The sequence below is a fragment of the Periplaneta americana genome, chromosome 3, assembly GCF_040183065.1.
Source record: "Periplaneta americana isolate PAMFEO1 chromosome 3, P.americana_PAMFEO1_priV1, whole genome shotgun sequence".
Classification (NCBI taxonomy): domain Eukaryota; kingdom Metazoa; phylum Arthropoda; class Insecta; order Blattodea; family Blattidae; genus Periplaneta; species Periplaneta americana.
Window position 1 is genome coordinate 152,181,543 of NC_091119.1, and position 13,810 is coordinate 152,195,352.

Here is a 13,810-nt window from a genome sequence, read left to right on the forward strand (position 1 = left end):
AGAAAAGCTACTTTTATATTTTGTTATGTACTATGAACGCGGATGAATACTAACAGTGATACCGAGGTAGTCTGTTCTTGTAACAAGCTGGCGTCACTTGAGCTCGTAGTTGTTCACGTAAGCACGTAGTACTGTAGCATGGCTTCTGCATTCTCAACTGTCCATTGTGAAGACATAAGACTTAAAAATAATTTAATTACAGTAATTATAAAATGTTTCCTAAGCAAACGAATGTATAGTAGTGAGGTTAGGTCTACTTGACGAGTAACGGGAAATGTTTAACATGAAACAGAACGTACGACAGTAGGTGGGAACACGTACTGAGAATCTATGGCGCCAAACAGTGGCTAATGAAGCCTCACTTCAGTCAAGTGCTATTGTTTACATTAGGATTTTTCTTACAGCGAAAAGATTATACATATAAAACATTGGGGAGGGGGGGGGACAAATTTATCTGTCCTCTTCCCTTAAGATGGAAATTATAGCCGTGTAAAAATGTTGCAGGGATTGGTACATCATCCAGTGAAGGCCAGCTTGGAAGTAGAGGATATTTGCAAGAAAGCTACGGAGAATTTAGAATAAGCAAGATAAGAAAAATGATGGAGATGCTGATAATCCAGAGTGCGGTAAGGAAATGTTTTCAGCTTATGACTGTGAGTACTCTAAAATTTAAACTGATTTTTCTAAATTTTTATTTTGGTATTCTTCTTTTTGGCTGTACTGCTTGTGGTGGACCTATCTTATCTGCTTTTATCCGTCTTCCACTTTCCATCCTCTTATTGCAGCAGTCCATGTTTTTTTGTTGGCCTTCTGTTCTTCTAGATACATTGAAGTTCTCTTTTACAATTTTCACTAGCACCCTGCGGTCCTCCATTCAATTCAAATATTTTAATAATTTTCATTTTGAGATTTAATGAGTGTAATAATATCCTGGCCTACATACATTATTCAAATCTTGATTAAAAGTTTTCAACTCCGCTCACTGGCATTTATATGTCCAAAGACTCTTCTAGGAATCAAATTACTTTAGGGTAAAAGTCTAGATTCCGGATAACGAATTAAAACGTTGTTGTCCCAAACCGCTTACGATATTAAAAATTGAAGAGCTTCGTTAACAGATTGCGCTGTATACTACAACTGCCCTCCCTTCATTGTTTCTTCTTTACCTTCCTTTTTCTCTTTTTCATTCTTATGTCAATTACCATATTAGTAGATTGCAGAAGTTTATGTAAATAGAGATTTTTATTGAATGCACACACACACATAGGCTAGCCTATATATTATATATATTTTTTAAACTGTGTAGAGAGTGGACTGTGGAATGATGATAATTTGTTATTAAGTTGAAAGAAAGTTTATTGTAACTTTCGAATTGAAATAATATTAACACAACTTGAACTTTGCAAAATGTTCGGACATGAAGAATATGTTGGATGTGACTATCATTACACTGCCGCACTGCTTGCAGACAACTAACTAAATTGAATACAACTCTTCGGCAAAAGTCCATATCAATAAGATTAGGAGACTTCCAATATTCTCTGTCGAAGTTCTTGCATATCCTAAGGTTAACAAGTGAAAATTTTCCATTAAGGAATCCGCACAGGAAATAGTCACAAGGGTTTAAATCTGGGCTACTTGGTGTAGAGTGATGTACTGCAGGAAATTTGTTGGTAATCACTCGATTTTGAAACGTTCAATGGTGAAAGTCTACAAAACATTTCTGAAAGTGTGAGATGATGTTTCACGAACCATGGAGTTTCTATATTCAGATTATTTGACCAAGTTAGCCATAACTGAAGGAAAACATTATTTCTAAATATATTTAGATAGGGTGTAGAATTGAGTCTCTTGGATAAATATGGGAAAAATTAGTCCATGGCTAAACAGGACGACAAATTGTAATTGTTTCCCCATAAAGCAGATTTCTTGCAATTGATAAGGGTTTTATCTAGTCCACAACCTGTAATTTTGCTTGTTTACTATACCATTCACTATCCTTCACAGACGTCGAGGTTATGCGACGATAACTTTCCGAGACATATTCCTCTGACTGCTGGTACGTGCGCCAATGGCCGCTGTGACGTGCGCCTCTGACCTTTGGAATATGCGCCAATGTCCGCTGTGATATGCGCCTCTGTCCGCCGGTGTATGCGTCACTGACCATGCGCTTATAAGCCACATATTTCTGGCACAAATGCCCTTGACTTGACATGTTCCTCTCTCCGCAGGGTCCTTACTCCATATCGCAGACAAGGGCTTTGAGTCACTGTCCGCAGTGTGTTTGGACCACTGACGAAGCGGTTAGAGCCAGACAGACACACTGCTGGTACGTGCGCCAATGACCGCTGTGTCTCGTGCGCTTCCTTCGGGATTGCGCCAATGTCCGTTGTGATACGTGTTGCTCCTTTGAGTCAAGCGCCTCTGTCCGCCGGTGTATGCGTCACTTACCATGCGGTTACGAGCCACTGACATTGCGACTATGGGCTAGACATGATTTACTTGGGTTACAGTACATTCACTACTGACCTCTTACTGCTGGAGAGCCACTGACTGCAGGTACATACGCCGCTGTCTGCTGACATGGGCAACTGTCCGCCGGTGTATACGCCACTGACCTGACGGCTATGAGCCACATATTTCTGGCAGAAATGCCCTTGACTTGACATGTTCCTCTCTCCGCAGGGTCCTTACTCCATATCGCAGACAAGGGCTTTGAGTCACTGTCCGCAGTGTGTTCGGACCACTGACGAAGCGGTTTGAGCCAGACAGACGCTGACTTTGTGGAACATGGTTCTGCGACTGCTGGTACGTGCGCCAATGGCCGTTGAGACGCGCGCCTCATTCCTTCGGGACCGCGCCATGTCCGTTGTGATATGCGTTTCTCTTTTGAGTAAAGCGCCTCTATCCGCCGGTGTATGCGTCACTTACCACGCTGTTATGAGCCACTGATGCAGGTACAGAGATCCTATCTTCACTATCCTTCATAGACGTCGAGGTTAGGCGTTGCTGACCATCCGGACATGCACCACTGACCTTCGGGACATGTGCCTCTGTGCCCTGGTACGTGCGGCACTGACCTCGCGGCAATAATCCACTTATCCCTAGACAAGACATGACAGACGTTGGGGTTTTGCCCCACAGACCTCGTTGCCATGCCCTCACTGTTTGACAGTGGTGGGTGTTGGCAAGCAGGGACCCTTTCTCCTCTCTGCAATTCCCTCGTTTTTGTTGCTCTATTTTTATGGAATCGTAACCGGACTTTCACTAGTTACAACTAGGAGATAAAGATCCGGTTTTCTATCTCCATGAAAATAAAGGTACAATAACGTAGGGGTTGCAGACTCGTTGCGTGTGAGGGAAAAGTAGATTGTACATGACGAATCGAAAACTTTGGTGTCTCGTTGTCACGTGCAAAAACACGGTTAATTTTTAGACGATGTTGCTGTGCTCACTGGAATATTGGGGCTCGGCCACAAGCAACTTCTCTAGAATTGCTGCGTTTTTGTGCAGGTATTAGCGTGAAAGAAGTCTTGGAATCGTTTATGTACAATCTATTTGTTCTGAAACACACGCAACATCCTTCCTGCGGTCTTGTGCCGTCATTTTCATGGGGGCATAAGAGGATTTGGTAATGTTATGGATTACGTAGCTGAATACTGTCAAGTGTGGCCAATGACATAAGGGTTTAAATTGGATTGATTTTTTAAAACAATATTACCATGGTTAGGTAAGATTCGTTTTTGTGACCTATGTAATCCATATAATTACCTGATTTTTACCTTCGTTTTCTTCTGTTTTTATTGGTAAGTTGCTTTACTTTTTGTTTTGTATAGTATTATTACACATACTAGGTAATATACATTATGTGACTGTGTATGTTGTACTGTGCAGTGAAGTTTCTTGTGTGCGCAGTGTGAATTTCTCAAGGATGTAAAACGTGAAAGATTTTGTGTTTTTGACCATAACTTCAGTGCCATTACAATATTTGAGTTGACCTTTCTACAACCAGTAATAGTTTTGAATGCTTTCGGCGATGTCTTTATCCCCGCTCAAACGCAGATCGTCGTTTTATGCAATTATAGAATTTGTGTTTATTCCCGGACAGCTTCTGGAATGTTAGGAGTAACTAATGGAATATATTTAATGCGATCTACTTTTGGTTACGCGATATTTGCAAGTAGTAGATGTTGGTTGATATATTTTCGATAGTTAATATGCTACAGGAAGTACATTTCCCTAAAACAACTCATACACTTTGTTTACAATATTGAATGATAATAGAGCGCTTACAGACAACTAACATATCGTTAGGTTAGTTGCTTCATTTAGTTGTGAATCCTGACAGTTTCTGAAGTCTTAGAAGTAGGTAAAGAATACTTTCATTAGTATTCAGATTTGGTTGTGCAATGTTCGCCTGTTATTGTGTAGTTACTATGTTAGAGAAAAGTAAATTTTCCTAAAAGAGAACTAATACTTTGTTTGGAATAGCCTATTTGCTTTCCAGCGATCGGTTACACACGACTTATGAGTATTTTCGTGTAGTTCACTTAATTTTCCTCAGGACGATACAGTTATATGACAATATTTCCGAATAGCAGATGAGGTTGAGGTTATGATAAAAGATGGCTTAGGAGCATATTACGAGTGTTCTTGTCACAGAAAAATGAAATTTGCACGTGGAGGTATGCTCTAGGTGACGGTCAAAGACGATGGTGGAATTGTAAGGCAATATTTACGAATACTAGAACAAGTTGAGGTTATGGTTAAATGAATCTGTTACATTACGAGTGTTCTTGCCATTGAACAATGAAATTTACGTCTGAAAGGAAGCTGTAGAATACGGTTGAAGACAGCGATAGAATTATGACATTATTTACGAATAGCAGATGAAGTTGAGGTTATGGTTAAAAGATCTGTTATATTAAGAGTTTTTCGTGCTTGTGAAATGAAATTTAAGTCTAAAATTACAGGAAGGGTTGTAGGTAGGTACGACGATAGATTTCCAGCACAATATTTACGAATACTAGATTTAGTTGAGGTTATAGTTAAAAAAGATGCTTTATATTATGAGTTTTTCGTGCTTGTGAAATGAAATTTACGTGTAAAATTACACGAAGGGTTGTAGGTAGGTACGACGATAGATTTCCATTACAATATTTACGAACAGTAGATTTAGTTGAGGTTATAGTTAAAAAAAATGCTTTATATTATGAGTTTTTCGTGCTTGTAAAATGAAATTGACGTTTAAAATACGCAAAATGTTGTGGTCAAGGACGACGATAGACTCTGAACAAAATATTTACTTAGACTAGATAAAGTTAAGGTTATTGTTAAAAAGATTTATTTTATTGCGAGTTATTCGTCCTTAGGACATGAAATTAGCGTATGAAATTGTACAAGTCATTGAGGTTATGGTCAAATTCGTCCTTAGGACATGAAATTTGCGTATGAAATTGTACATGTCATTGAGGTTATGGTCAAATACGACGTATAGTTAAAAAGATGCTTTATATTATGAGTGTTTCGTGCTTGTAAAATGAAATTGACGTTTAAAATACGCAAAATGTTGTGGTCAAGGACGACGATAGACTCTGAACAAAATATTTACTTAGACTAGATAAAGTTAAGGTTATTGTTAAAAAGATTTCTTTTATTGCGAATTATTCGTCCTTAGGACATGAAATTAGCGTATGAAATTGCACACGTCATTGAGGTTATGGTCAAATACGACGTATAGAAATGTCACTGTACACGAAATGAACACTGCACATAGTCACTTGTATATTACATATGTGTATAATGCATGAGAAGTAAAGATACTTACCAATAAAAAGAGAAGAAAAGGAAGGCAAAAATCCAGTTATGTTCCCATGGAAATGGCGGTACAAGGCCGCAGGAACTGAGGGGGGACCCGTATCTCTCCTCTGCGGGTCTGGTTTAAGTATACTGTAATAACCCACTACAACCCAAAAGTTATCCTTTTCATTCGGGCTTAAAGACACTTGGGTAGAGGGGCCTGCGTGTCTTAGTTTTGCCCACCCGCCACCCCCCACCGGCCTCCCCGCCCTCCCCGCCCGATTTCATTACTTATATAGCCAGAATCTTGCGATGCCAGCGACATCTAATGTGACGTCATCGGTATTGCCAACCTAGAAATTTCATATTTATCTCAACTTTTGTGCTCTCTGCTCTTTACAGCGACATCTCAACTTGTATTAATGCCTCGTATCGATTTACGTTAATGCTATCGTAATGCTAATGTCGATTCAATGCTAATACATCCGTACTATTATTTCTCTCACGGTACATGGCATTCAAATAATTCTAACATAGTGATGATATTTTTTTCCCTTTCTTACCTGTAAATGAGGACAAACGCTACTTAGGTGTACATTTTTCTGACATTTTCTATATTCAATTCCCTAACCGTTTCAAATGTATACCATTTTACCTTTCAGGTGTGTTTCCAAATTATATGTAATACTCTTTGTCACATCTGGCAACCTTTTCATAAGGGAAGCTAAATTTATTATTATACAGTGAAGCCTCTCATTTACGGACATCGAAGGGACGTAACAATCTGTCCGCATCTGGGAGGTGTCCTTTATTGGGAGGGAGGCTCCCCAATCTAACTGTAAATTTATAATTTCATTGTATATCCCTTCACGCTTTAAATGAAATGTATTACTATAGTTTAATTTTAAGTACAGTCTACTGTACTGCAATAAATTCTTTGCAACTTTGAACTACAGTATATAAGACCGAAAAAGGAAAATTTTATTCTAGGTCTATAGTTATGCAGTACTGTAATTTACAATTTTCAAATTAACCTTTACGTTCAGGTCTGTCGAAACAGTACAACTGATTGAAGTGAAAAGAATAATCCTATTAACCCTATCATATGTCGAATACAATTTCACAATCGCTGAAACCTTGAACCCATCAGACAGATTAAATTTTATGATTTCGTTTATCCACCCGCTTCCAGCTAACAAGGGGTAGCCGCTGGGCTAGTGGTAGCCTACGAGACCCTTATTGTCTTCTTTCATGTTAAAGAATTTCTGTACAGTTCTCGAAACTAAATTTTCCATTTTTGTAACACATGTCTTGAAATCCAAGTTCTGTCCGCAGTCAAGAGGTAAAGCAAGCTTTAGAATTGTGAAATAGCTGTCCGTGTCCGTGTCTGAGAGTGTCCGTAAACGAGAGTTAAATTCATAATTATTTCTATATTATTTCTGTTAGGACATAAAAATCTGTCCGTATGTGAGGAGTGTCCGTATCTTGGGGGTGTCCGTAAGGAGAGGTTTCACTGTATATGCATTTATTCTCTAATATTCCTATATTTATATATATATTACATAAATTTAGAGTAATTTTCTACGAGACTTGTTGCACATAGGCCAGTTTGGCACTAATTCTAAACATCTTTAGCATGACTTCTTCTTAGTTGAGGTTATGGTTGAAAATTTTTTTTTATTGAAATATTATCTCTAAGAAGCACATATTTATTTATTTATTTATTTATTTATTTATTTACTCTGGTGGAGTTAAGGCCATCAGGCCTTCTATTATATTGAACACTGGACTTGTTCCTTGCTTTTTTTGTTTTAACTCAACATATTCAACTGAGAAATGAAATTTCCTAAGAGACGTCGTTGCTCATAGGCCAGTTTTTTACTACCGGTAATTCTAAACATCTTTAGAGAGAGAATAACTTCACAAATGCTATTTTCTAGGGGACGCCTCAACTTTTGTACTCTCTGGCTGCTGCAATTTCATAGCGCTCTGCTCTTTACAACGACATCTCAACTTGTATCTAATTACTAATCCCTCGTTATATCGATATACATATAATCTGTGATATTAAAGTTATGGTGCGAATTCAGATTAGCGAGATACAACTTGGAGATCTTTAATGCTTTAATGTTAATAGTAACTATAAAATAAATCATAGTATATTGTGTAAGGACACACTCTGCTGATTCTTTTCGCGCCCTCTGTATATTTCCACCAGCTTATCATCACTAACACCACCAGAAAAACACAGAATCTACGTCACATAAAGGTTCCAAACATTATCGTGATATTCGTCAACACGAGTTCGTATGTACTCCTATAACAGTATCTTTAGACACAACCTTCGTAATCACTTTGCGTAAATCGGAACTTTACTACGTACTGTATAACTCAGTTACTTATATAGTATAAGTGAGGCGTCCATTTTCAAATGCGCCCTTGTCCATAAATTTTCGAAAATGAGATATTGGTATCTCTGCATTTAGGTGATCATTCTCTATCTAAATACACACGTCTTAAGTTACAAAATGCATTTAAACCTGTATAAAAAGCATTTCAAAATTACGAACAGATTCAAAATGCCCCTTGTCCACAACACAGAATCAGTCATGGCTGAATATAGTACAGTCATCAGTACAGGAACAAATGGAATCTTGTCCAATGGCGGAGCTCATGAAGAATGTGATATTAACTTCCAAAAGTTCCCTTGTCCCTTTCTCATTTGGATTTATCATGTTAAGTTTAATGCTTGATTGTACAGAGAATTAAACATCTTTAAACAATAATTTCATATGTTTCTGTTAGTAGTACCTCAATAGGCACAGAGCATAAGAAACACATAAATTTGAACGACCAGTACAGCTGTGAAACATATTCAAAAATGTCTTGTTTTGTTGAGGTATGTGGTGCATTGTAGGCTGTTATTTCTCTTATTGTACTTTATTTTTACTCACATTTTCTCAGTTTAATCATTGCATTTTATTACGTTTCAATTCATAGTAGCTTTTGGTGCAGTGACACCCTCACCTAAGTGAAATGGTCCATTGCTTACTGAGCCTGCACTTTGGAGAGGCCTGGTCTAACTTGCATTCGAATTTTACAAACAACTTAAGACTGTCAGTGATGTTCAATTTGAGTTCCCATCTGAAGATGAAAATGAGGGGGGGGGGGTTCATGGAATATCCTGAAACTGCCGATGGCTAGAGACAATGTAAATGTTTTTTGCTATTAATAGCTAACTATGATTTATCAAAATTCTGAATTGTGTTATATTCATTTTTAATTAATTTTGTGTTAATTTTATTGATAACCTTTCTTCTTTACCTTACTGGATATGACAGAAGTATACATTTCTGTTATTTAGACTTCTAAATTGCTTTTAATTGTTCTGTATTTGTATACTAAACAAGATAACATAGATTCTTTATTACGAATTATTATTGTTATAATTCTTACTATTAAATATAATGTTATTTTCTTTAACTAATAAAATGCTGCAAGAACAAAATGCCCCTTGTCCATTTCAAACAGTTCCAAAATCGCCCTTGTCCATAAACCAGTTCCAAAATGACCCTTATACAAGTAAATAACCTTATTTTCAATAAAACTAATAAGAATTTGGAGTTAATTTTTTTCAGAATGCCATTCTACAATCATGGATACAAACGTTTCATTAACAGTTTCCAATCAAAAATACCAATAAAATGTTTTTATCACATTCCCTAAAATTAAACAGTATGGACAAGGACCTTTTTGGAAATCGACGCCTCAAGTAACATTTACAAGCTTTCATCAGACATAACTCTACAGCAGCTCACTGCTAAAGAATAATGCTGGGACTCATTATTCAGTACTTAGTTCTCAGCATAAAGGCTTCAGAGTTCAGTAGAGCAGGTACTTAATCAACATTTTATCAGTATGAAATATCTGGTACTCAGTATAAAATATTCGGTACTAGTGTTCACTATTCAGTATAAACTACTATGCACTAAGTGCCCACTATTCAATATCTAATTCTTAGTATGAAATATTCATTCAGTAATCAATAGTTTGTCCACACCTGTGGCCGCGAAACCAGGTGGCCCGGGTTCGAATCCCGGTCGGGGCAAGTTACTTGGTTGAGGTTTTTTCCGGGGTTTTCCCTCAACCCAATACGAGCAAATGCTGGGTAACTTTCGGTGCTGGACCCCTGACTCATTTCACCGGCATTATCACCTTCATATCATTCAGACGCTAAATAACCTAGATGTTGATAGAGCGTCGTAAAATAACTCAATAAAAAAATTTAAAAAAAAATCAATAGTTCATTCTCAGTATCAGATATTCAGTACTAAGTGTTAAGTATTCAATACTCAATAATAGACTTCGTGGAATTGCCACGAGAATCGTAAGGTTTACTACGCACGCGGTATAGCCTGTATGAGAAGGGGACGTGCAATGAATGGAGATGCCTCTTATGTAAACACTGAGCAGTATACTACGGTTACAATAAAACCTGTATCCTGCAGTCAAGAAATATAATGAATGATCATTGAAGTAGGAAATGTCTAAACATGTAAATTATACGCAATTATTTTGTAGTGAGATATATTAACTCTTAAAATTTAATGTAAGATACTGACATCATCCTTGAATATGTGCATTGCGGTGAAGAGTTACTTACATTTTGAGCGACTCCGAAGGTCACTTAAACAGTTTTTATTTTGGGAAAATGTACGTTAACAACACACGCTGTAATACGTGCATATTTGAAGAACGGAAAGTCACTGCTTTTCAGTACACCAACTTCAGACGTCTTGTCGTGACCTGATAGTACATCATTTATAATACGAAGTTGTGAATAGACAGGATTTTTAGTAATAATGAACTTACATTTCACTTTTTCTGAAATTAGTGAATTGTTATTTTGGATAACGGTTTATGATACTTTATACACTATATTAAGGGCTTCTGAGAGTTATAGATTAGACGATTCTAAAGGGGTGATGCTTTTGGACACGATTTTAAAATTAGAATCAATGAACAGAATATCTTCCAATAGCTGATCAGAAGGCAATGATTTTGCAGCTGCAACAACGGAACTGTCTGTGCTATCCAGTGCATCAATTACCTCCATTATTTTACCGTAATATTTAGTATAATATAATTAACAGCATCCAACCACGTTTTCCAACGGGTCAAGACTGGCTGCGGGGGTAAGGATATTCCAGGGGCAATTGTTTGGAACAGTTTGTAGTATGTCTGATTGAATTCTTGTCTGCACTGAACAAATGTTAAGCTTTGACTATTCCAACCACAGTAATGCAAAAACAAGTGCTTACATAGGTATACATTAGCTGTAGCTGCTCTATCTATTTGGAAAGGTCACATCTATTAACATGAACTGCTTATACTACGAGACCGGGCGGTCGCTCACCTCCTCTATACTACCGTACATCGGCAACCTGACTGCATGCTGCGTGTGGCAATTCAACGAAGTCTACTCATTAATTTTCATTGCCAAATATTCAATGTCCAATATTCAGTATTCGATATCAACATTTAAGGGGAGGCAGAGGTGAAATTTTGAACAAAACTGAAGAAAAAAAGAAAATTTGTTTTTTATTATCTTTATGGACTATATTTTCATATTCCGATGTTAATTTTTGATTTTGTGCCCTTTAAAAGTATGAAATTAAAACCAAGATAACTGTATTACTATATTATTCCCATAATAAACTAATACCTATCATTATTTATATACTGGGTGTTCATTTCAAAGTGTGTCATGACGTCACTGTTGTTGGGTCACCGATTTGAAGCGCGTTTCAGCTTATATGTTAGAGAAGTTGCCTATTATTTAAGGCGTTCTTCAATCTGAACTTGAGGACGTGTACGGTATAACTTGAACGTCGTAGCAACAGATGGCGGTCTGTACGGTCTGTGTGCTACCATAACCTCTTTCGAACTGTGTTTTGCGCCGGCAAGTCGTACGCAGGGTATTTGTTATCATCGGTTGCGTACGGTAACATTCCACAACACAAATCAAATGCTCCGTGTCCATGTTGACCGTCGAAGTTAATTTCAACAAATACGTAAGTAATCGTCTTAACCCTCTCCCCATATCCCGACAGTACGTATTTCCAAACAGTTCACATTCCTGCCACTACCGGCGTTACCGTACGTATCGGTACGTACTCTTCAGAATGAACGCCGTACTTGCTAGGCAACTTCTCTGCCTCATAGGTTATACACCTCTGCGGAAGTGTAGGAAGATTGAATTCTCTAGGCTCATCGGCTAGCCACATGACGGCATACAGCGAGCCATGACACACTTTGAAGTGAACACCCAGTACCTTCTCTGAACATATAAATAAAAATAAATATTGAAAATTTCTTAGAATATGGTGCATGGAGCATTTTATATCAAACGATATAAAGTTTTATAAAATTATTAATATTTACAGAACTATTGTACTTAGAAAGTTGAATCTTGGTATGTCCATTACTAATAACATACTTAGTATCCATGATCAATTTCAAACAAATCGGATAAATTTTGTGGATTTTGAAATATTCACCTCTGCCTCCCCTTAAGTCTCTTTATCTTAACACCAATGCTCCACACTCATCTTTGCTGAAACAGTTTGCCTTTCAATTAATATCCTGTCAGCGTGAAATTTTATCTGTCCCTTATATTTCAAGGAAAACTCCATTTGTATAGGATTGTATGTTGTATGATTATTTTTATATATTTCTATTTACTGATGAGGGAGATAACATAATTTATCTAATATAAATAGTATATTTGACTTCCAATCAAAAAGTTTCTGTTGTATGTAGACGTTAAGTGATAACGCTAACATTTTGAAGAAATAACTAATTATTATTACACTGCGTATCTCATTTATCACGTTGTACCTTATTTCAATTACGAGGCTTTATTTCTGAAATTGATACGTTAGGGGATCACACCAGCGAATAGGGATTATAAAGAATGGACACTGAGAGAATTTTCCTGTCTTTTGTTTCTCTGCGCGCCGGCGTTTAGTTCCACTCTCAAGCGCTAGAGGTTAGTGTAATCGAGCACTTGCTAAGATAATAATTGAGTAGACTATACAGTTGAGACACACGATCCAAACATCGCCTCCCTTATTGCATAATCCAGTAACGCTTTGTATCAAATAAATTAAAGTTAACAGCTTTTCCTTATTTCTCAGTCACTAACTAGTTATATTAATAATTTTTTTAATATTTTGTATATATGTTATTAAATAACATATAAAATTATCTATCAAATTCCTTTAATATTTGTACACTTCTCATAGGAGTTTAGTTTTTCCATTTTCAGCGCTATCAAATCATTACATATTTTAATTGTTGTTGGGGTCAACGTCTCAACTCTCATTATAAATCAACTCTACAGTCTACACATTACACTTAATGACGGATTTATTATTTCATCGGTCCAATTTATTTTATTTCAGTATATAATGTACCTACATGTATTAATTGTATGTGCTATAGTTCCGCTGTGTCGACTGCTAGCTGGTGTGATGTCAGTGCCAACTCCTGGGAGAAAGCAGAATCTCACGCTCAAACTGGTTTCAAGGTCATTGAAATCAGTCCTGCTACATCAAAGATACCGGCGCGAAGTGTCCATGCTGTAGAATTATCTATAAGCTTGTCACACCGATCATGTCAGAGAGCTTATTTCAAGAAGACAGGACCGACGAACAATCAACTTCATCAGGAAGTGAGTCCAGTTCTGCAGATGCGGAATCTACTGTCAACACAGAGGAAATGACTTCGTCTGTAGCATCAACTTTGTCATTATCACATTTCCATAAAAAAAAAAAAACAATTCACCATTCCATTGCAAAATCATAACATAAAAAAACTCGTCGTTATGTATAAACAAAAACAAAAAGTAATAGTGTCAGATAATGGGAAATTTCATTTTGCCTTTACGGACATTATGCACGTCGTGGAAACAGACAAGGAACAAACAGTAAAACAAGTGAGTCAATCG

General features: G+C 37.0%; 1 long non-coding RNA gene across 1 annotated transcript in view; it reads right to left on the reverse strand.

Moving 5' to 3' along the window:
• Positions 1–13,173: 13,173 nt before the first annotated feature.
• LOC138696666 (uncharacterized) overlaps positions 13,174–13,810 on the reverse strand; it is a 29,742-nt gene continuing 29,105 nt past the window's right edge. Inside the window, exon 3 of the long non-coding RNA XR_011331437.1 lies at positions 13,174–13,564. This is a non-coding gene — a long non-coding RNA (uncharacterized lncRNA). The remainder of the gene's footprint in view (positions 13,565–13,810) is intronic.